The sequence below is a fragment of the Dasypus novemcinctus genome, chromosome 13, assembly GCF_030445035.2.
Source record: "Dasypus novemcinctus isolate mDasNov1 chromosome 13, mDasNov1.1.hap2, whole genome shotgun sequence".
Taxonomy (NCBI): Eukaryota; Metazoa; Chordata; class Mammalia; order Cingulata; family Dasypodidae; genus Dasypus; species Dasypus novemcinctus.
The window spans coordinates 43,098,011-43,119,988 of NC_080685.1; the positions used below are offsets into that span (position 1 = coordinate 43,098,011).

General features: G+C 41.3%; 1 long non-coding RNA gene across 8 annotated transcripts in view; it reads right to left on the minus strand.

Annotated features, from left to right (window-relative positions):
• The window catches only part of LOC131280915 (uncharacterized), a 179,611-nt gene that overhangs the window by 24,432 nt on the left and 133,201 nt on the right, over positions 1–21,978 (minus strand). For 2 of the 8 annotated variants that reach the window (XR_011645470.1, XR_009188601.2), the window contains exons 3-6: positions 21,002–21,054; positions 18,748–18,851; positions 14,981–15,049; positions 12,595–12,946 (exon numbers count right to left, since the gene is read on the minus strand). This is a non-coding gene — a long non-coding RNA (uncharacterized lncRNA). Of the gene's footprint in view, positions 1–2,189; positions 2,340–10,294; positions 10,436–12,594; positions 12,947–14,174; positions 14,596–14,980; positions 15,050–18,747; positions 18,852–21,001; positions 21,055–21,978 lie in introns of those variants that run through there. The other 6 variants (XR_011645475.1, XR_011645473.1, XR_011645471.1 and 3 more) reach the window with 6 other exon arrangements.

Sequence of the window (21,978 nt, forward strand, 5' to 3'; positions counted from 1 at the left end):
TTCTGATACATGCTACTACATGGACGAACCGTGAAAATATCATGTTGAGTGTAATAAGCCAGACACACACACAAAAATAATATAATTCTACTTATATGAATATGCAAATTAATAGAGACATAAAGTGTATTACAAAATTACCTGGCCCTAGAATAGGGGGTGGGGACTAGAGGAGTTATTGCTTAATGGCTACAAAGTTTCTGTTTGAAGAGTTGAAAAAAGTTTGCTAATCCATGGTGGTATTGGTAGCACATCTTTGTGAATGTAATTTATACCACTGAATAATATTCTTGAAAGTGGTTAAAATGGGAAATTTTATGTTTTATATATGTTACCATAATAAAATTTTTAAAAATGAAATTAAGTAAGTATCACGCCATGAAAAGAAATAGCAAGGGCCTAAAATACATGTTTCTAATTGAAAGAAGCCAGCCTGAAAAGGCTACAAACTATATGATTCCAACTAATGAAAATTTGGAAAACTCAATATGATAGAGACAGTAAAAAGATCAATGGTTGCCAGGGATTTGGAAGGAAGGGGAAAGGAAGAAAAGGTGGAGCACAGGGAATTTTCAGGGCAGGGAAACTACTCTGTATGATACTGTAATGGTGGACACATGACATCATGCATTTGTCAAAACCCAGAGAACAGTACAACACAAAGAATGAACCCTAATCTAAACTATGCACTTTAGTTACTAATACTGCATCAGCATTGGTTCATCAATTATAAGAAATGTGCCACACTAATGCAAGATGTTAATAATAGGGAAACTGTGAGGAGAATGAACAAACATAGGGGGGAATGCAACCAGGGACAAAAGTAGACTCATTATTATTGTAGTAATGGAAGAACTTGCAATACTGATATAAAGATAGCAGTTACCAGAGGTTCTGAGGAGAGGGAGAGGGAAGAATGGGTGGAACATAGCACATTTTTAGGGAATTGGAATTGTTCTCCATGATATTGCAATGGTAGATACAGGCCATTATACATTTTGTCAAAACCTATAAAACTGTATAGTACAAAGTGTAGACCATAATGTAAACTATAGACGTTGACTAGTAGCAATGCAAAATTTTGGCCCATCAACTGTAACAAATGTACCACATTAATATAAGATGTTATTAATAAGGGAGAATGAGGGAGGGGGAATGGTGGGGTATATGGGAATCTCTTATACTTTTTTTTTTTTTAAGATTTATTTATTTATTTAATCCCCCCCCCCCCCCCCCCCGGTTGTCTGTTCTCTGTGTCTATGTGTTGCGTCTTGTTTCTTTGTCCGCTTCTGTTGTCATCAGTGGCACGGGAAGTGTGGGCAGCGCTATTCCTGGGCAGGCTGCACTTTTCTTTCGCGCTGGGCGGCTCTCCTTATGGGTGCACTCCTTGCGTGTGGGGCTCCCCTACACGGGGGACACCCCTGCATGGCAGGGCACTCCTTGCGTGCATCAGCACTGCACATGGACCAGCTCCACACGGGTCAAGGGGGCCCGGGGTTTGAACCGCGGACCTCCCATGTGGTAGATGCACGCCCTAACCACTGGGCCAAGTCCATTTCCCCCTCCTATACTTTTGATGTAACTTTTCTGTAATCTAAAAGTAAAGCTTATTTTTAAAAGTGGGGAGTGAATGAAGCTCACTGGTTGAGCACCTGCTTCCCATGTATGAGGTCCTGAGTTTGATCTCCAGAACCTCCTAAAAACAAAAACAAAGCAAATGAAAAAAAAAAAAAGAAAAAGCTAGGGGGAGCCAGTACAGCTCAGTAGCTGAGTGCTGGCTTACCATATACTAAGTCCTGGGTTCAATCCCCAGCCCTGGTACCTAAAAAAAAAAAAAAGTAAAAAGGCAAAAAAAAAATGGGGAAAACTTAAGGGAAAGGTATGGGGAGGGGTGTGTGGAGAGGGTCTTCATGGGAATTCTCTGTATGTCCTGCACCATTCTTCTTCAAGCCTAAAGCTGCTCTAAAATATAAATTCTATTTTTTAAAGCCACAGTTTCTCATCAAATGAATTTATTTTCAACCTATGTATTCGATAAAATACAAAACGTATGGGTCCAAGAGAGAATGGGCAGCATAGGTAATCTATGAGGAATTTTACCAACTCTAAAATATATTTCAGAATTACTCTTCCAATCTAGCAGAAGTTAGGAGAGAGAAATTCTATAAGCCCAAACAATTATCTCTCACCACAGGCAAGGTGTGAACCAGAGGCTTTGTCAGATAGAAGGTAGTTCTTCCTAGGGCAGCACATCACTCTGAGAGACGGTAGGCTCCATCTCCTAGGGCTTCAGGACTTAATTGGATCTGTGGCTCTGAGAACATCTAACACAGCAACATCTGGGAGTCAAAAGAGAAAATACATTCCAAAGAAAAATACAAACTCTGTAGAGATTTTGCCATCCTGAACTATATGTTCCCCTTTTAAAAATTAAGATAAATAATTAAGAACTATCAATCTTTGCCAAGGTCTCATCTATGATTTATTTTCCCCAAGAAAGAATTATGCCCACCAATTCCAGATTGAGAAATAAAAGAAATCAAATTCTAAGCAAGATTGTTGTCTACAGGTTAAAAAAAAAAAAAAGACCATTCAGAGGATATTTCCCAAATATTCCAGAATAGTTTCCTACATACTTCTAGAGCCCTTTATTTTCTAATGAGAATCTCTTTGCTTTTCATCCTCCCACCAGCAGGAAGCCTTCCTGATCCCTAGACTGGGTGAAGGCCCCTCATCTGTGCTCCCCCTCCATACAATAAAATTTTGAAGGCTTGATTCCTGTTTAACTGGTTTTGAGCTCCCAGTGCCTTGTACAGAGCCTGGCACATAGTAGGAATTCAGAATTGTGTGCACCCAAATTGTACATTGGACTCATTTTCATCTCATAACATTTTGCTCGTTCTCATATTGTGTTTATTTGGCAATTCCTATTGACTTATTTCTCCGCCCACACCTGCCCCCAGCTCTCATTCTAAAGGCCTGAATTTGCCTTTGTATCAGCAGCAGGCAGACAAAACAACAGGGCAAAATCTCCATATTCCTGTCCAGCCTGTGAGGATATTACAACCCATGAAACTACCATATAACTTTATACCCACTAAGATGGCTTTAACAAAAAATAGGAAATAACAAGTGTTGGCAAGGATGCGGAGGAATTGCAATGCTTATACATTAGTTATAGAAATGTAAAATGGTGCAAACACAGTAGTAAATAGTTTGACAGTTCCTCAAAAAAATTAAACATAGAATTACCATATGACCCAGCAGTCCCACACCCAGGTATGTACCAAATGAACTGAAGACAGGTGTTCCTTCAAAAACTGGTACATGAATGTTCATAGCAGCACTATCGTCAGAAGGTAGACAACCCAAATGTCCATCAACTGATGAATAAATAAGTTAGGTGCGATATAGTCAGTTAATAGAGTATTATTCGGTCATAAAAAGGAATGAAGTATTTATACATGCTACAACATTGATGAAGCCTGAAAATATTACGCTAAGTGAAAGAAATCAGTTGCAAAAGAATATATATTAAATGATTCCATTTATATGAAATTTCCAGAACAAGCTAATATAGAGAGAAAGGAAGTAGATTAACGGTTGCCTAGGATTAGGGGAATAAGGGAATTGGGAGATGATAGCTAAAGAGTAAGGGGTTTCTCTTTGTGGTGATGGAATGTTCTAAAATTGACTTTGATGATGGCTACTCATATCTTTAAATATACTAAAAACATTGAATTGTATACTTTAAATGTGTATTGTATGTGAATTACATCTCAATAAAGTTGTTTTAAAAAAAAACCCTACCCCGTAGCATGAGGGAATTCGCTGAGGGGTTGGAACTGTTCTGTGTCCTGGTTGTGGTAGTGGTTACGAGAATCTACGCATGTGTTAAAATCCATAGAACTTTACATTCCAAAGATGTGAATTTTTCTGTATGCAAATTTTAAAACACCCTGTGTTCAATTGGAATTATGAACTAGACTCCCTGGTCAACTTTGTAGAGACTGATGCAGCTGATTAAAAAATTCCCTGTATGTGTGCAAAGAGAACACTAAGACCCAAAGAGCCAAGTCTGAACCTGGGGTTCCTTGAGCTGCCTTCTGCAGCCAAAATCCATGTAAATTCAAAAACACTTCATAGAAATTATCACCCATGTAATCCTGCCTCCACTTTGCATTCAAAGTGAAGGTGTTGATTCAGTAATACAAAAGATTTCATCCCAGGTGTCTGTAACCCCTGGTGATTATTCTGAATTCTCCATTTCTCATGTACCTGATATTGGAACTGCCTCTGCAGGAGAAATCAGCAAAGGTGAGAAAGACTTACATTACCCACCAAGTCCAAGTCTTGAAAAGGTTCTCCAAAGCCCACAGACATGAAGTTCTGTGGGATGTTGCATACTCACCTTCAGGAGCTCTGTATTCTGGTTTTTGGTCGGGGCCAGGAGGGCTTAAGAAGGAGTAAGTATGGAAATGGTGGCTGACAGAAATAAAGAAAATGCCCCAGGGTATGGGGACCTGAAGAAAAGGCATAAGACAGCAGAGATAGCTGTAATCAAAAGACTGAGAACTTTCCAAGCCAGAGAAGGTCCTGGAACCAAAGCAAAAGCAAGAAACCTCTGGGACTCAGGCATGGGGATGAGGGGTCCTCGCAGTAGGTAATCTGAGGAGTCACTCAAGAGCCACACTTTTCTATCACATAGTGTTCAGGAGGTTGTTATTTTACCAAAGATGAATGGATTAATGCTAGGGAAAGAGATACTACCCTTCCCCCACTCTCCCAAAACTGGACACTCCATGCAAGGACCAATGTTCACCTTTGATTTACAGTCTCTCCGTTTCTACTGCAAAGGCCACTCCTGTCCCTAGAAGGATGCTCTGCTCTACTTTCCTGGCCCAGCTACCTTAGAACCATCTTTAATCTGTATCACCTGTAGCCCTCAAGCTCCTACCTCTCCACTAGTCTGGTCTCTGAGGATGGGTACATAATGTATTTGCTGCCAACCGATCTATTTTGTAGGTACCCTTTCTCCCATGGGTATCTCATTTATTAGAATCCATCCCACATATCCATTCACTCTGGAGACTAATTTGGAAGATCTGTTCCCCAGAAGTCTGTTTTAATACTAAGTCTGTTCAATTTTCATGTGACTTTATGTGTGTCAGACAAACTTTTCTTAGATTTCACTGCAATGCATCTGTCTTCCCAACAGTGAGGACAGAATGAGGATAGAGCTACAACAGCCAGTCCTTGCTAAAATATTTCAGGATCTTTCCTCTGAACTTCCTTTCTGAAGCAGTTTAAAATCACATCGTAAAATTGGGCCCATCACACAGTCCTTATAACACCTGAGCCCTCATGTTGGGATTTAGTTCCAATGAGGTGAGGCCATGCTGCTGTCTTCTACGGAAGAAAGGGAAGTGTAGGTCCTTCTCATGGATCCCACATAACTCTCACAAGATGATTTTGGATTTTTCAGTTTTGCATCTCAGGGCCTCAGTTTCCTCATCTCTAAAATGGGGATGAGGGTATGGGAGGAAGTAATTGAGATCATCATTAACATCCCTTTTAGTTCTAACATTCTGAGACCCTATCTTGGGTGCTAGAGAAGCTTTAAGCCGTAATAATAAAAATACCTGCTGAGCCCTTTCAGTTCCATGCTTCAGCATTATCCTCCGTGGCTCTGAGCGAAAAGTGATAATCTCTGAGGTAGAAACCACAAGCTGTACCTGGAATGTGCAAAGCTACACAACATCTAGGTACATACAGCTCCCCGAGGGCAGCTGGAATCAGGTGCAGCTACATATAATGGAGAAACCAAAATAACTAAGACTTACACACAAAAAGTTACTCTACCACAAAGAGGTTTGTGGAGAGAGATACAAAGTCAGCAGGGACTAAGGTCGGGTCTAACTTTCTGTCCTACTATCCTCAGGGCATTGCTTCTATGCTCAATGTCACTTCATAGTTCAAGATGACGAATGAAGTTCTAGATACAACATTCAAATTCCAGACAGCAAAAGAGAAAAAAGGAAGGACAAAATGAGCACAGCTTCCCTGCTGAATCAGCTTCCTTTAAAGAGCTTTCCCGGAGATCCACACAATGATTGCATTTGCATTTCAATAACCAGAACTTAGTCTCAAGGCTACAACATGGGAGCAATGAAAGCTAGGAAATGTAGTTTTTAACCAGGCACATTGTTGTCCTCAAAGATATAGGCATTGTGTTGGTAGAGAAGATGAGGTGAATGAAAACTGGTTAGTAAATTTGCAGTATCAGCCACACCACGCTTTGTATCTTCTGGAATACCTTGCACTGTCCCTGGCAGAATCGCATTAATTGTTGATTTGATCTGATTGTGTGGAGGCAGGTGGTCTGATCTAGAAATGGCTTTGCTTTCTGCTTACATAAGTAGGTGTCTTCTAGTCTGGTCCTCAAATGGGGCCTAGGCAAATAAGAAGGGTTTTTCCAGTCTTTGTGAATTATAAACTGGTCTAAAGTTTGAACTTTTCTCTTAGAAACTGGAGCTATATGTGAAAATGAAAAAATTCTTTCAATTTTCTAAATCACCAAGACTTCTCAATTACATCAGAGATGAAAATTGAATGTGTCATTCTCTGTCCTCACACTCACCCCATGATTCTCCTACCCACTGATATACATAGACCCATGTAAAGTAGTTTCATGAAGGAGGGTTAGATCAAGGGAAAGTATCTGCTATGCCCTGACTATGCTACGGGCCTATTCTTTCCCAAGGGCAAGTTCTCATACATATTTCCTTGGGAGCAGAAAGATTAAATCGCGGACTAGCTTGGCCAATCCCTATTTGTACAAGGAAGGGAAAAATTGCAAAATGGGTTAACTTGCCTAATTCCAGAGGCAGAGCTACGACTAAAATTTGGGTCATTGCTGAAATCAATAAAATGCAAACAATTATTAAAGAAAAATCTATATTGAGAACCAAATTATTGAGATCCTGAAACATCTTGAGTTACTATCTATATTGATTTAGCTACCCAGATAAGAGCTTGACTTTTTTCATCTTAAAATCTCTATGAAGATACTTTAATTCCATTATTACTTACTAAAACTTACTCTGGGGGAGCAGGTGTAACTCAGTTGTTGAGTTCCTGCTTCCCATGTATGAGGTCCCAGGTTCAATCCCTGGAACCTCCTGAAAGAAAAAAAAAAAATTAACTCAGTGATCAGTAGTATGTTATGAGAGATACAAAAGGAACATAAGACATGGCTTTATAAGTCTGTTGTGTTGTTAAGACATATAAACATAAATTGATGAGGCTAATTTTTAAACAAAGGCACCCATGTGAGTGTTGCCTCACCTTAGAAGCATTTGGTACAACAATGGTGTCATTGCTCAAAGTACTTTTAGAATTCATATTTGGGGATTTCTTTCAAGAGTATTAGTCAGAGTTCTCTAGGGAAACAGAACTGACAGGAGATATCTGTAAATAGTACGAGATTTTATAAAATTGTCTCAGGTGACCATGGGTCTGCAAGCCAGAGACTCTAATGAAGGTTCTCAATGAGTTCCCCAGACGCTGGCCGTCTGAAGTGGAGATGGAAATTCTCTCTGTGAATGCTGAAATCACTTCTCCTGTTAAGACCTTGAACTGTTTGGATGAGATGTCACTCATTGCTGACAGCAATCTCCTTGGTTGTAGATGTAATCAGCCATAAATGCAATCACCTCACTGATGATTACCTGCATAGCAGGCCTCGTTTTCTCTTCCTTAGTCAACTGATTGTAAAGAACTCCCTCAAGAGGCCCTAGCTGTGAGCAGGGAAAGAGAAGGTAATGTGGCAGGAGTGGAGGCCACCCCCTCATGTAAATTACTTGTGCCCTCAGAACCACCGAAGCCCTATCACGTATATACCACTTTCACTTTATGATGGAGTGCTGCTGTGCATACCCAACTTTATGGTGTGACAGATCAGATAATGCCCAGCTCATGATAGGCAAATCAGGCCTCATGGTAACTTGTTAGCCCATGGTTACATCTTCAGTCTCTACTAAGCCCCAGTAGCGGGCCAAAAGCTGTTTCTCAAAAGGAGAATCATCATCTGCAGAGGATGGCAGGGCTTTACTCCAAAATACTAATGGTCTGTGTTGTTATTTTCCTATAGAGGCTGGTAAAAGGCTCTATTTGCCGCTGGCACTTCCGGGACCATTGGATCTGCTGGATCATACGGCCAGTGGCAGTGCAGCTTACACAGCAGCCTGGACCTGTCACAATGCCTCCTCTTGTTCTGTTCTCCACTCAAAACTAGCAGCTTTTCTGGTCACTTGGTAAATTGACCGGAGTAGCAAACCCAAATGAGGAATGTGTGGTCTCCAAAATCCAAAGAGGCCAACTAAAGCTTTGTGCCTCTTTTTTGGTCATAGAAGGGGCCAGATAAAACAGCTTATCCTTCACTTTAGAAGGGACATCTCAATATGACCCATGCCACTGGACACCTAGAAATTTCACCAAGGTGGAAGGCCCCTGTATATTTTTGGATTTATCTCTCATCTTCTCTCATACTAATGCCTTACCAATAAGTCTAGAGTAGTTGCTACATCTTTCCTACTAGGTCCAATCAACATATTATCGATTTAATGGACCAGAGTGATGTCTTGTGGGAGGTAGAAATGATCAAGTTCCCTACAGACTATATTGTGAAAGTTGATATGCCCCTGAGGCAGGACAGTAAGGTATATTGCTGGCCTTGAAGGTATATTGCTGGTTGTCCTTACCAATAGCAATTGAGAAAAAGCATTTGCTAAATCAATACCAGCATACCAGGAACCAGAGGATGTGTTGATTTGCTCAAGCAATGATATTACATCTGGAACACCAGCTGCAATTGGAGTCACCACCTGGTTAAGTTTATGATAATCCACTGTCATCCTCTGAGATCCATTTATTTTCTGCACAGGCCAAATAGGAAAGTTGAATGGAGATGAGGTGGGAATCACTACCACTGCATCCTTCATGTTCTTGATAGTGGGCACTGATCTCCAGGAATCCCCTATTGCTTTTGATTTACTATTTGCTAGGTAGGGGCAATTCTAGTAGCTTCTACTTGGCCTTTCTTACCATAGTAGCCCTCACTCCACAAGTCAGGGAACCAATGTGGGAATCCTGCTAGTTGCTGAGTATGTCTATTCCAATTATGCATTCTGGAACTGGGGAAATAACCACAGAATGGATCCAGGGACCCATTGGACCCACGATGAGATAGACCTGAGCTAATTCCCCATTGATCACCTAACCTCCTTCAGTCTCTTCTCTGACTGGTGGACCACAGTGACATTTTGGGTCTCCTGGAATTAATGTCACTTCTGAGTCAGTGTCTAATAATCGCTGAAATGTCTGATCATTTCTTTTTCCCCAATGTATAGTTACCCTGATAAAAGGCCATAGGTATCTTTGAGGAAGGTGGAGAGGAAGATTAACAGTATAAATTTTTGACAGCATCTACAGGAGACGCAACCTTCCCCTCATTCAAGGAACTCTGGATCTGTAAACTGTCTCAAGTCTCGGAATTGATTAAGGGGCCATGACTCTGTTTCTGTAATTCAAGTTAGGCTTTTGTTGGCTCGACCTAAACCACTTCTGCTTTTACTGATCAAGTAGGAATTTAGTAGACTGCGCATCTATTTTACTTCTAGGTACCCCATGATTAATTAGCCAATGCCATAGGTCTATGTGACTCAGACTCTTTTGATAGCTTTGAGTCCACTTCCCACTGTGGTGGCCACACCCATCTTGCCTTTGGTAATTAAGTGATGCCACTTGGCTTCTGCTGGCTCAGGATCTGATCATCCCCGTAGTGTTTCAGGATCCTAGTTTTGTGACAGCAGTTCACTGATAATATTTGACTTAGAGAGAAGAGCAACCACAGAGCTCTTCAGGGAAGATGGAGTTGGTCTCACAAATTTATTCCTCAGAGTCCTGGTCAAAGGTGTGTCCTCTGGACATTCCTGGGGTGGGTGGGCAGGTCTTAGATGGTAAATCCATTCTAATATTCCAGTCTCTTTAAGCCTTTGGATCACCTCATCTACAGTATACCAGAGAAACTCTGGCATCTCATCCTCAGGCAATGCTGTCCATGTTTTGGTCCATGTTTCAGCCAGCCACCCAAACAAACTATTAGAGCCCTTTTTAACCCCTCAGTCTACAACACTGAATCCAGAATCTCTTCTTAGGGGGCCCATATCAATAAATCCAGCCTGATCCAACTTTATATTCCTTCCTCCATTATCCCACAGCATTAATATCCATTCCCACACATATTCCCTTGATTTCTGTCTATATAAAATGGAAAACTTATTGTAGTTCTTTTGGAGTGTAGCATACTTCTTTATGGGTCATACTTTGTACTTTACCTTTGGGGGCTTGTTGTGACTTTAATCTGGTTATAGATCTGGAAGAGAAGAGGGGTGGTGGGGGTCAGTAAGGAGAGATATTAGAAGTGTCTTACAAGGTAGTTATCTAGAGGCATTTCATGGCAGTTTCAACTTTTGAAACAGATTAATCTCTTCGAATGGGGTTTGGATGCCTGATTCCTTGGGGCAGGCTAGAGGTTGGGTGGTTGTCTTCTCAGGGTAAACTGGAGTTGAGTGTCTCTCTCCTCAGGGCAGACCATTACAGATTTACCTGGCAATGTCTCAGCAGAATTTAGAGTTTCAATGTTCCCACTGCCATGTGGTGCTTAAGTTGCAAATTTGAAGCCTTCAGCTCATCCCTTTCTTTTTTAACTGTATCCATTGTATTTAGGACCAGCCAGTCAACATCATTGTACCTTTTAACTCACAAAACTCTGTTAAGGTATTAAAAGCACTCTCACTCAAACACTTGCCTCTTATAAGCATGGAAGTAGCCGCACGCAGTGGTGATATTTTATGTATCTCTACTGCCAACTGATGCCATGGATGGCCAGTGGCTCTTGATTATTAGAAACAGCATCGTTAGTGCTCTTGAATCTAATCAGAGTAGAGAGCCAATTGCAAAAAGCCCAGAACCAATTCAGAAATCCCATTTTCAAGATTGTTTCTCAAGAACCACTCCTGGTACCAAGCTGTATTAGTCAGCATTCTCTAGAGAAACCAAACCAGCAGGAGGTATCTATAAAAAGCATGAGATTTTATAAAATTCTTTCATGTGACCATAGGGATGCACAAGTCCAAATTCCATAGGACAGGCTGCAAGCCAGAGACTCCAATAAAGGCCCTCAATATGTTCCCCAGGAGACACTGGTTGTCTGAAGTAGAAATGGAAATTCTCTCCCTGAATTCTGAAATCACTTCTCCTTTTAAGGCCTTCAACTGATTGGATGAGATGTCACTCATTGCTGACAGCAATCTCCTCAGTTGATTGTGGATGTAATCAGCCAAAAATGCAATCATCTCACTGATGATTAAAGTCCAATAACTGCCTTTGTATTACAATTAGCCCAATGTTTGCTTGCCCAAACAACTGGGCCCCCATTACCTGGCCAAGGTGACACATTAGCCCTAACCATCACAATGAACCAGATCATATTAAATGTACTCAATGACTATCAGGTCTTTTTGTTTTGTGAGTGGAATTTACTTTGGAGGGATAGCCAAGGTCATTCAGAGCCAAGAATGGTGAAGCAACTAGGTAAATGGTTTTGGTTCCTGGTGACATTCTATCAACTCAGGACAATCTTTCTCCAGATCTCTTTTATTCTGATAGAATAATCTTGATGTGTTTAAGCCTGTGGTTCTCCAACTTTCGCATGTATCAGAATTACCTGGTTGTTGAAACACAGATTGCTGCACCCTACTTTTTGATTCATTAGGTCTGGATCTGGCCTGAGATTTTGTATTTCTAATAAGCTCCCAGGTGATGCTGATACAGATGGTCTGGGAACCAAAGTATGAGAACCTCTGTTTTAAGACACTTAGTTTTGGTTTCCATTATTTACAGCTGCACTTAATCTTATCTGGTACAGATTGTTGTTCTCCTGCCCTCAGAGAACTTTCTTCCTGCCTCTCATGCTAGATCCTGGGTGCTTTATGGCCTCGCACAGTCCAAGTATATAACCGGACATGTGCCCATGTTCCCCACCACAGAGTTTATCACTTTTCATCCAGAGCCACAGAGGATGGAGTTAAAGTCAAAAGGTTCACTGGCATTTCTATGATAAGAACTTGAACCTTTCCCAGCACACAGGTGATATACAGAAATGTTAGAGCTGGAGGGATGTTAATTATAATCTGGTCTAAATCGCTCCACCCCTCAACCCCATCATTTTAAAGATGAGGAAACCAAAGCCTAGAGATACTAAGTGAAATGTACAAAGTACAGGGAAGTTATGTTGGATCCATGAGAGTATATTAAGAGCCGCCTTCTCTCAGTAGAGAACAGTAGCACAGTCTCACCCAATCAGGACCAAACTGTAACATGAGTTGGGTCTAATATGATGCGTGTATCCTTCAAAGGACAAATAGTGCAAATCAGACTGCCTGTTTTAACCCTTTCCATCTTATAGTGACTGGGACTAGAAAATTCTAAAAGTGTCAATCAGTTTTGGGTCCATAGTAAAACAAATCCATAGTGTTTTACCAATGTGGCTTTTATTCCTGCCAAAAAACCATGCCATGAAGATGGACAGAGGCAGAATATTCATTCATCCATTCAGTGGAGTGTTCCAGGCTCTGAGTCCTCCATCCTGGTCACTCTCATTGCATGACTATGGTCAAAGCTGGCATCAACTGAAGGCAGAAGATGGCTGCAGTGACTCTGAAGAGAAAGGTGTGAGGGCGCATGGGTGTCCAAGACCATAATGACTTTGCCATAAAAACGAACCACCACAGCTAGCCAATCTGCCTCAGGGTCTCAGCCCGGGCCTGCTTTCCCTGAGGACCACAGGTGCAGCCACGCTCATTTGAACTTCCCTTGAGAGAACCTAGAGTAAGAAAAAGTTAAAACCAATGGCAGAATTGGCTAATAACAATCCTTCAGAACGGTGAATTACCAACAACAATCTAATTGTTAAAACCTGGCTGCAGAACACTATGAAATATGCCAAATACTTGAGGGAGTTTTGAGTGTTATAAACAAGTTTTAAAAAGTGGCAAAGGGAAAATAGCTAGTTTTAAAATGCTATAGGAAAAAAAAGAAGAAAACAAACGTTACAGGAGCATGAACCATTATTTCTCAATCTTCTTAGATACTAGAGAAGGTCTAACTCTTAACCTGGGTTTATTCAAAGATAGGTGTTAAAAAATACAGAGCAATGGGTTGAAAGCCTTTAAATGTGCTGAGGTAGAATATTTTTATCTTTGAGCATAAAATAGGGTTATTTTATTTTACCTTGCAAAACAAAAGTGAGGAGCAGGTAAAGCTCAATGGTTTGAGCACCTGCTTTCCATGTATGAGGTCCTGGGTTCAATCCCCATTATTTCCTTAAAACAAAAAGCAAAGGGAGGGACACCACTGTTCACCCCCTCTGTAATGAAATATTCCTTATATTTGTGACATAACAGTCTGCTCCATTCCCCCATGCTCCCCTTGTTTGTAGGAGCTGACAAGGACAGGTTAAGTGAAGGTCAACTTAGAGTGCACATCCTCCTACACTCTTTCATGTAAACATTTGCTATTTTTTATGTAATCAGAGAAATCAAGAAACCACAAATAGTTGCCTTGGCCAAACCCAAGTGGGGTCTAGAGCATCAAGGCAATGTCAACATTTGGTTTCAACCTCTTTTCAATTTGGTATGAATTGATGGAATGGCCTTGATATTTTAGAAGCTGCATGCAAGGAAGAGGCTGTTGTGACGAATGAGTCAGAGGGATGATGGGAAGAAAGGCTAGAAAGTTCAGGGAGGACAGAACCTAGGAAAGCCTGATTCTACTGTTTAATTGTCTGCACACTCTGGAATTAGCTGGGCTTCTGGTGATGGATGGGGGCTGCAAGCCTCAGCCATGTGATCTCCAATAGCTTGTTCCATTTTCTCTTCTTCACGGTACAGTACTCTTCTTCCATCCACACCACTGACCAGTACACCAACCCGTCCTGACGGACTACAAATATTCCCTTTCTCACCTCCATCAAGTTTTGTCCCTTGCCACCCCCAGAATCATGCCAGAAACTCACCTCCTCTAGGAAAACATCTCTGACTAATCCTACCTACCTGCTGTCCCTCAGCAAACTTTTAGGCAGAATTCCTGTCAGTGGATGGAGTTCGTTCTTGAATATGAGCATTTTGCCCATTCAGTTTTGAAGAGTAGAAAAAAGCGGGTCTTTTATTTCCTTCGTGGGTTTCTGTTCACGTTCCCAATTCTTCGGGCTCCTTCTCTTATCTCTTGGGGTGACAGTTGTGTGGGTACCAGGAAAAGGCAGCCCAGACAGCACTTGTTCTCTGCCCCTGCATGTTAGGGCCCTGCCCATCTCTGAATGCTGCTTTTTCACAGGCTAGGAGAGCTTGAAAAGACAGGACTGAGAAAGTACTGGAGGGGGTCCTTGAAGAACCCACATGAGCAAATGTGCATGGTTGCTATGGTTACAAGAAGCTGGGTGGTCCAGTCACCTCCTCCCAAAAAGGCAACCTTTCTCTGCAAAGCATGAAAAGAAAAACATGCAGGTGCTTCCTAGGAGCAGGAAGAGTTGTGATTTAGTCATATCGGCCCCCTTGTCGCGGCGCCAACAGCAAAGAGAGGGGTCACCAGGGCCATGAGCGGAGCAGACGTGGAAAGCCACTTTGTGAATATTTGTTAAGATTAGAAGGAGATTAGACAGTGAAGTCAGAGCCAATGTTCCCAGAGCTCTCTGAGTTTTGCTCTGTTTCGCATTGTTTCTTTTTTCTCCTGCACCAGAACGGGCATCGCATCTGTCCATGAGGTTCGGATGTGCCTGGCAGTCAAGCACTTGGATGCACACAGTGCTGGGGTGGGGAGAGAACTGGGCAGGGACTCAAGCAGGGTGGTCCTCTCTTCCTACCTGAGCCTCAAAGTGTAGTTTTCCAGCCGCCAGATGGTGATCATGGTTGTTAAAAAGCAGCCGTTATCCCTGTTAATGAGGATAATAAAACGGAACAATTCATGAGCACTGACAGCATATGGAGCACCCCACAAAATACAGATTTACTCAGCATTAGCAGGAAATGAAGTTTTCCACATGAGTGATTTTCTGGAAAAGGGCTTACCTCCTTACCTTCTATATTTTTCAGAAGATATTAACCACTTGGGAGGGAAATATGTGTCAAATACATAATATACTTTCTCACCTTGCTAAACATTCTGCCAAATCCTGCAGCCCCCATTTTTTTCTGGATGTCTCATTACAAGCCATATTTACTACACTGTCATGACATGAAACACTGAGGGCATTGGGGCGGGGCGGCGGGGCAGGGACCAGAAAGCTAAGCAGGGCCGTCGCACATCTCTGATTTCCAGATCCCTGGCCCCAGGCTTTGTTCATCTTTGGTCTCAGCCTAGAAGGCTCTTTACCTCCATCCCTGCTTGTTGAAATCCTATCCAAGCCATAGCTTAAATGTTCCCTATGCAAGTAAGCCCCAATCCGAATTCCTCTCTCCATCTTCCATGCTTCCATAACATATTTGGATCTTTACTCGGACAGTTCACCCATTTTGCCTTGATTTAGAGTCAGCTGTATGCAGGCCTCTCTGCACTTGACAGAAAACTCCCTAAGCTGGAATCGGGGCTTTTTATCCTTAACCTTATATCACCTGTAAACTTGCCACTCGAAGGGTGGTCCCCAGAGTAGTGCATCAGTACCACCTGGGAGCTTATTAGAAATGCAGACTCTCTGGCCCCATCTCTAATCTCCTGAATGAATCAGATTCTGCATTTTAACCAGGTCCTCCACATGCATGGTGATTCATATGCACGTTAAAAGTGGATATGTGTTAGAAACACAGGATACAAGGGGTCCTTTTCAAACCCCCACATTCAGAGTCTCCAAGAAGTGACTCCTAGAAATCCATTTTTATTCCACCCTATAGGTAATTTGACAGGCACTGGTACTAGTAGAGCACAGAGCCCTGTAAGTTACTCACAGGAGATAGTCAAGTCTTTATTAAATTGAATGGTTTTCTTATATTTGCTATTTATTCTGTCTCTACTGTCACAGCAAGATCATAAGTGTGAGTCCTTTTATCTAAGCCAATACAATCCCCATTTCCAATTTCCTAAGACAGTGGTTATAGATTTCTGTCTTTACTAAGTGAAAGAAGCCAGACACAAAAGTCTACGTATTGTGTGATTCCATGCACATGTATGTCCAGAACAGGCAAATCCATAGAGATAGAAAGCAGATTAGTAGTTGCCAGAGGTTGGAGGAAGGGGTGAGGAGTGACTACTAATGAGCACAGGGCTTCTTTTGGGAATGATAAAAATGTTCTGGAATTAGATAGTGGTGATGGTTACACAACCTTATAAATATACTAAAAAACACTGAAGAGTATACTTTGTTAAGGTGAGTTTTATGGTATAAGAATTATATCTAAAAGAACAAAGATCCCTGACTTCAGGATCAGATCATCTGAGTTCAAATCCTGGCCCTGCCACACCCTAACTGTATCACTCTGGAAAAGTTAACTAGCCTCTCTGAAACTCTTTCATCATTTGTAAAGAGGACAATAATAGTGCCTATGTCATGGATTTGTTGTGATTTTGAATAAGAATCTTTGTAAAAGTGCACCAAAAAATGCTGGGCAATCTGTAAATTCACAGCTTTCTTGAACCCACCAAAGAGATGAGGCTGCGGGGCAACCAACTAACCCAACATCTACGGAGACACAGGTACGTCCAAAGAGAGATTGTCACGAGCACTTCAGATGCCACTGGAACCAGATAACAATAATCCAGCTAAACTTTTTTAACCAATTGCTAAAGGCTGAGTGTAGGCCATCACCTCTCCCATCACCATGAGAACATGGCAGATGACAGACACACTGAGCAGAGCTGAGTCACCTCCATCATCGCAGCCTGGGCCATCCCAGATCAGCTGGCAGACAGCCGTCCCCGAGATACGTGAGCAAGTCTACCCATGATCAGCAGAGTCAGCTAGACAACCTCCACATGTGTGAACAATGAATGATTATTGTTGTATGAACTGAGATTTCATGGTTATTTTGTTACACAGCATCATTGTGGCAACCCATAACTAAGAGCCTGTGAAAATAAAGTCCAAGGACATAAAAAATATATATATCTCCAAGGACTCCCTAGTCTATGAGATATTAGAGCCTGTGGAAAAAAGGCCATTAAGTCCTGTCTCAGAGAATCATGGGATCATTGAAAGTTGAAGTTGCACAGGACCTTGGAGGTGGTCTGGCCTAGCCTTCTAATTGTGTTTGAAACCTCTCCTTTTCTCAGCTGCGTTGATTCTCTTTTGTCTGTACCAGACTATTTCCCTCTGGCACCTCTCTGTTCTAACAGTTATAACAATACTTCCTCCTTAAATCTTGCCCTCTCTCACAATCCCAGAATGGACAACTCCAGGAGACTGGGGTACATTTGCATCCTTCTCAACCGGCCACTTCTCCGCTTTGTCTGTTGTTTATGCTCTGATCATGCCATGATTTACAATTTTTCCAGATGTCTGTAACACACAGCCACTTTGACAAGTTAAAAGCTACTAATACTGTATCATTTATCACATTTTCCTGCATATTACATTAATCTTAAAGACATACTTTAATGCACACAAGGACTTTCTGAATATAGAAGGGTTAGTTTCACAAAAGCTCATAAAATAAGCATCCTCCTGGGATTCTGAAGGAATGGAAAGCCACAAGAATAAATTGGAAGAGAAACAAGGCAAGCTGTTTTTGTTTTGTTTTGTTTTAAAGGAAGGAATTACTTAGCCAGATTCAGGGCTCGTTCAGTCACTTCACACGTTGTTGCTTAAGAAATGCTAATTCTTATTAACAATGAGGCTAAACCAAGATGGACTTTTTCTTCCCTAAAAGGTATATTTTCAGGTCCCATTTCTGGGTCCTGAATGGTGTCTTCACCTTAGCAGCTGAAGGATCTTTTTTTCTCTAACCTAGAAGAAGGCAGGAGGCAGAGTACTTGTCTAGAAAAGTGACAAATCAGACATGACATACATACAGGCCCATTACTTCTGTCATATTTCTCCTCTTAACTTTTCTTAGCAATTAAGGTTTACATGAGCCTCCCACTCCTTTTCAAATCCTGCTCGTGAGGCAGTTGTAATTAAATCCCCTTGATTTCCCAACGCTGCTTCTTTGTAAAATAACTTTATCCTAAAAAAGTTGCTTTTCTAAATTTCCCCTAACACCCTTTCCTGGCTCAAGCTGTGATGCCAATAAAACCCTTCCTTCCCCATCTTCTGTGTCTAAATTCAGCTCAAGCACTGCCTCCTCCAGGAAGTCTTCCCTGACTACCTAACCCAGCCTTGGTGCCCTTTGTCTGGGTTCCCCTATCCCCCAAACATTCCTCTACCTTAGTACTTATTATACTGTCTTGTGGTCATCAGTGTCCTTATTGTCTTCCACAGTAGCCTGTGCACAGAGGACGGGGCCATGTCTCCATTGACTTTGCTTCCATGGACAAAATTTTGCCACTGGAATAACAGAGGAGGGATGCTGGCCAGTTGCTTATTCACCTTCATAGAAACTGTTTTATTCCTGAGTTCTCCCAATGAACCAAGTCGAAATTGAGGATTGCCTTTGTTCCTGTCTTGCTGGCATCACAAATAGAATAGATGCCAAAGTTTACCTGGAGATGGGTTTCACGGCATCTTCTGAGATCTTCTTATCATCTCTCAAATATCTCTGAATGCCTGGTATGCAGCCAGACTCCGACTCAGTACTATGGGGTGGCTGGTAATAAGAAAATATAGAACTAGGTCTTGGACCATAAGGACTAAACAATCTAGTTCGAGATTTAAATAGATGTATATAAAACACTACTTAACTTTACATCACAATGTACTGAGTGCCAGATAAGCCAATAGACATGGACGCCCAGAGAAGGAATTCAGATTGGAGAGCTGGATGTAAACCCCTTTACATTCAAGTAGGAAGGGCTGCCCGCGGCAGCCTTATGAAAGGAGATGGACTTGGGCATTGAGGCTTAATAGGATCTCAGCAGAGGAAGAGGAGTGGCTGTAGGACTGAGAGGAACTGCATAAACAGAAGGCTGAGGCGGGATCTGCACGGTCTGTTTGGATTTAGAAAACAATGAGTAGACTTGCCCTGCTTTGATAGAGGCCCTGGGATTAAGAACATTAAGAAATTAGATTCCAAAGCCAGACCACATTATCTTCGGTTTTTTCCCCCAATAAAAAGAACTGTACTAATCACCTACTTTTAAGAGGCCCCATCAAATTTAGGTCCTGAGCAGGAAATGCACTCTTAGCAGGGAATGTGCAATATTTCCAGCACTCAGCCACCACCAATTACTCTGCAAGAGAAACTCCTTTAATTCTTAACCAAAACCCTGCTTCTCTAATCTGTGCTTTATCTCTGTCAACCAATCACTATAAATTGAGCATTCACTATGCGCTAATCTCTGTGCTAAACTCCCTAAACCATTCGAAAATGGAAGATACAGAACTCCTAACTTCAAGAACTGTATTTCCCTCTTATTTTTATCCTCCTGTACTTCTCTGATTGCCTACCATTTCTTAAAGGCTGTACTCTTTCAGGAGTTCATCAAACTCTAGACCTTCTGTGCCCTTCCTTGCTAAATACATTTCAATCACATCATAGATTTAAGACGAGAGGGAAGAAGAAATGTTGGTACCTTAGCTTGGGGGGTGAAATGGTTAAATTTAGAGCGCCTTCCTTAAAATGTCAGATCTTCAGCTATTCTGTCCTCAGTGATTAAGAGTTGGCACTATCTGCTAGAAAACTTCTTTGCATCTGCCTCTGATGAGAAATAAGACATCTCTCTTCTTGTCTTTAAGGAAGATTAAGATAGCATAGTCCAAATCACCCTTCTGGGCTTGTGTGGGTCCAGCCTCTGAGCAGTCTCCTAAACAACACAGAATGCCGGGAAGAAAACCCTCCCTCTCGCTGTGCCAAGCCACGTCTCCTATCATGTAAATAATTCCTGAAACCCCACCCTCTGTGAGTTCCTTATGACTTCAGAGAAGAACAGCTAAGTGCTTCCCCTCGTCAGATACTGCCTTCTCACCGATGGCTTCTGGTCACTTCCCCCATCACCAGCCCCCACCCAGCCCCAGCTCTGCTCCTCACCCCTAGTCAATGTGCCCCTGAGCTGCACTTACTGCAAATATCTTACATTTCACTCATCTGTGTTGTCATAAAATCTGTCAGTCCAAGTCAGTCTTGCGTTTGTTAGGATCCAGAGAGTAAGTTTTGTTTAGGGCTGCCCTTTTTTTTTTTTTCTTTTTTGAGCTACTAGGTGCTGGGGATTGAACCCCTAAACCTTGTATGTGGGAAGCTGGAGCTCAACCAATGAGCCACATCGGCTTCCCTGAGTTGGTTTTATCGTTTGTTTTACTTGTTGTTAGTTTGTTGTTGTTGTTGTTTTCAGAAGGCACCAGGAACCACACCCAGGACCTCCCATGTGGGAGGTGGGAGTTCAACTGCTTGAGCAAGGAGGATTGCTTTTTTGAGTAAAATTAGGCACATCTATGTCAGACAATCATTCCTTCACTCACTAGTCTCTCACTTAAACCATGCTGATCCTAACTGTAAGAACCAGCATTTCTATAGTATTTTATAAAGTGCTTTCATATCCATGGCCTCTTTTTTTTTTTCTTCAGGCTGAACTGTGACGTAAGATTTACATTATCCTCTCTTGATAACGAAATGGAAGCTAAAAGAGGTTAAGCAATTTGCATTTGGTCAAGCAATAAATGGTACTTGGAAAACTATTTGGGAATAATCCCATTTACATCTTTCACCTGATACCATGGAGCAAAATAAATTTCAGATGGATTAAAGAGTAAACATAAAAGATAAAACTATTAACAAAGGATAAAATGTCATTGAATACTGGCCTGATTTCGGCATCAAGAAAGAGTTTCTCAGCATAAAAGCACTGGAAGAAGTCCTAAGAGAGAAAATTTGATAGATCAGCCTACATAAAAATATAAAACATCTACATATCACAAACATTATCAGCCAAATGAAAAGCAAACAACAGTCTGGGGAAAAATTGCCTCAGAAATAATTGTGTTCTCAGTTATAATCTATAGATTTCATACCAAAATACATATTTTAAATCTCCTTAAAAGAAATGAACAGACAACTTGTGGAAAAGAAAATACAATATATAGCTAATAAAAATATTTCTAAGGTCAACCTCAGCAGTAATCTAAGATGTTCAAAATAAAAGAGGACCACCATTTTTACTGATCAATTTAATTATAATGATAAGACATAGTCCAGGTGATGGTATGGTATCATCATTATGCTGATGAAAGTGCAAACCAATGTAACCTTTCTAGAACATTTGAGAACTACCTCCAAAGAGCCTTAAAAATAGTCAGACACTGATCCAATATTCCACTCTGGGAACTATCCCATGGAGATAATCAGAGATATTCCCAAAGATTTAAGAAAATTAATGTTTATCTGTATTATTTAAATAGTAACAATTTGTACAGGTCAACATTGTTATATCCAAATAATGAAATACTAAATAACTTTTAAAAAAATAACGTGTATAATTTTAGTAGAATAGCAAAATGCCATACACACACACTGTATCACACACTGTATTTATAATATAATTTCTATTATGTAACCATATGCGTGTCATAGGTTGGATTTTCCAACAAGTAGGCCATGAGCAGGAATTACGAGTGCAAAATTTTCTTGAGGAGTAATATCTGGGAAAGGATTATGTGGGGTGTCTCAAAACACAAAGCAGACCTGAAAAAGTCCCTGCCAGACCAACAGGGAGCAAGGAAGTAAAGATTGTTCTTTAGCAGAGTCCCACAGTGGGGGAATGGCCAGGTTCTTGTGCCACTCT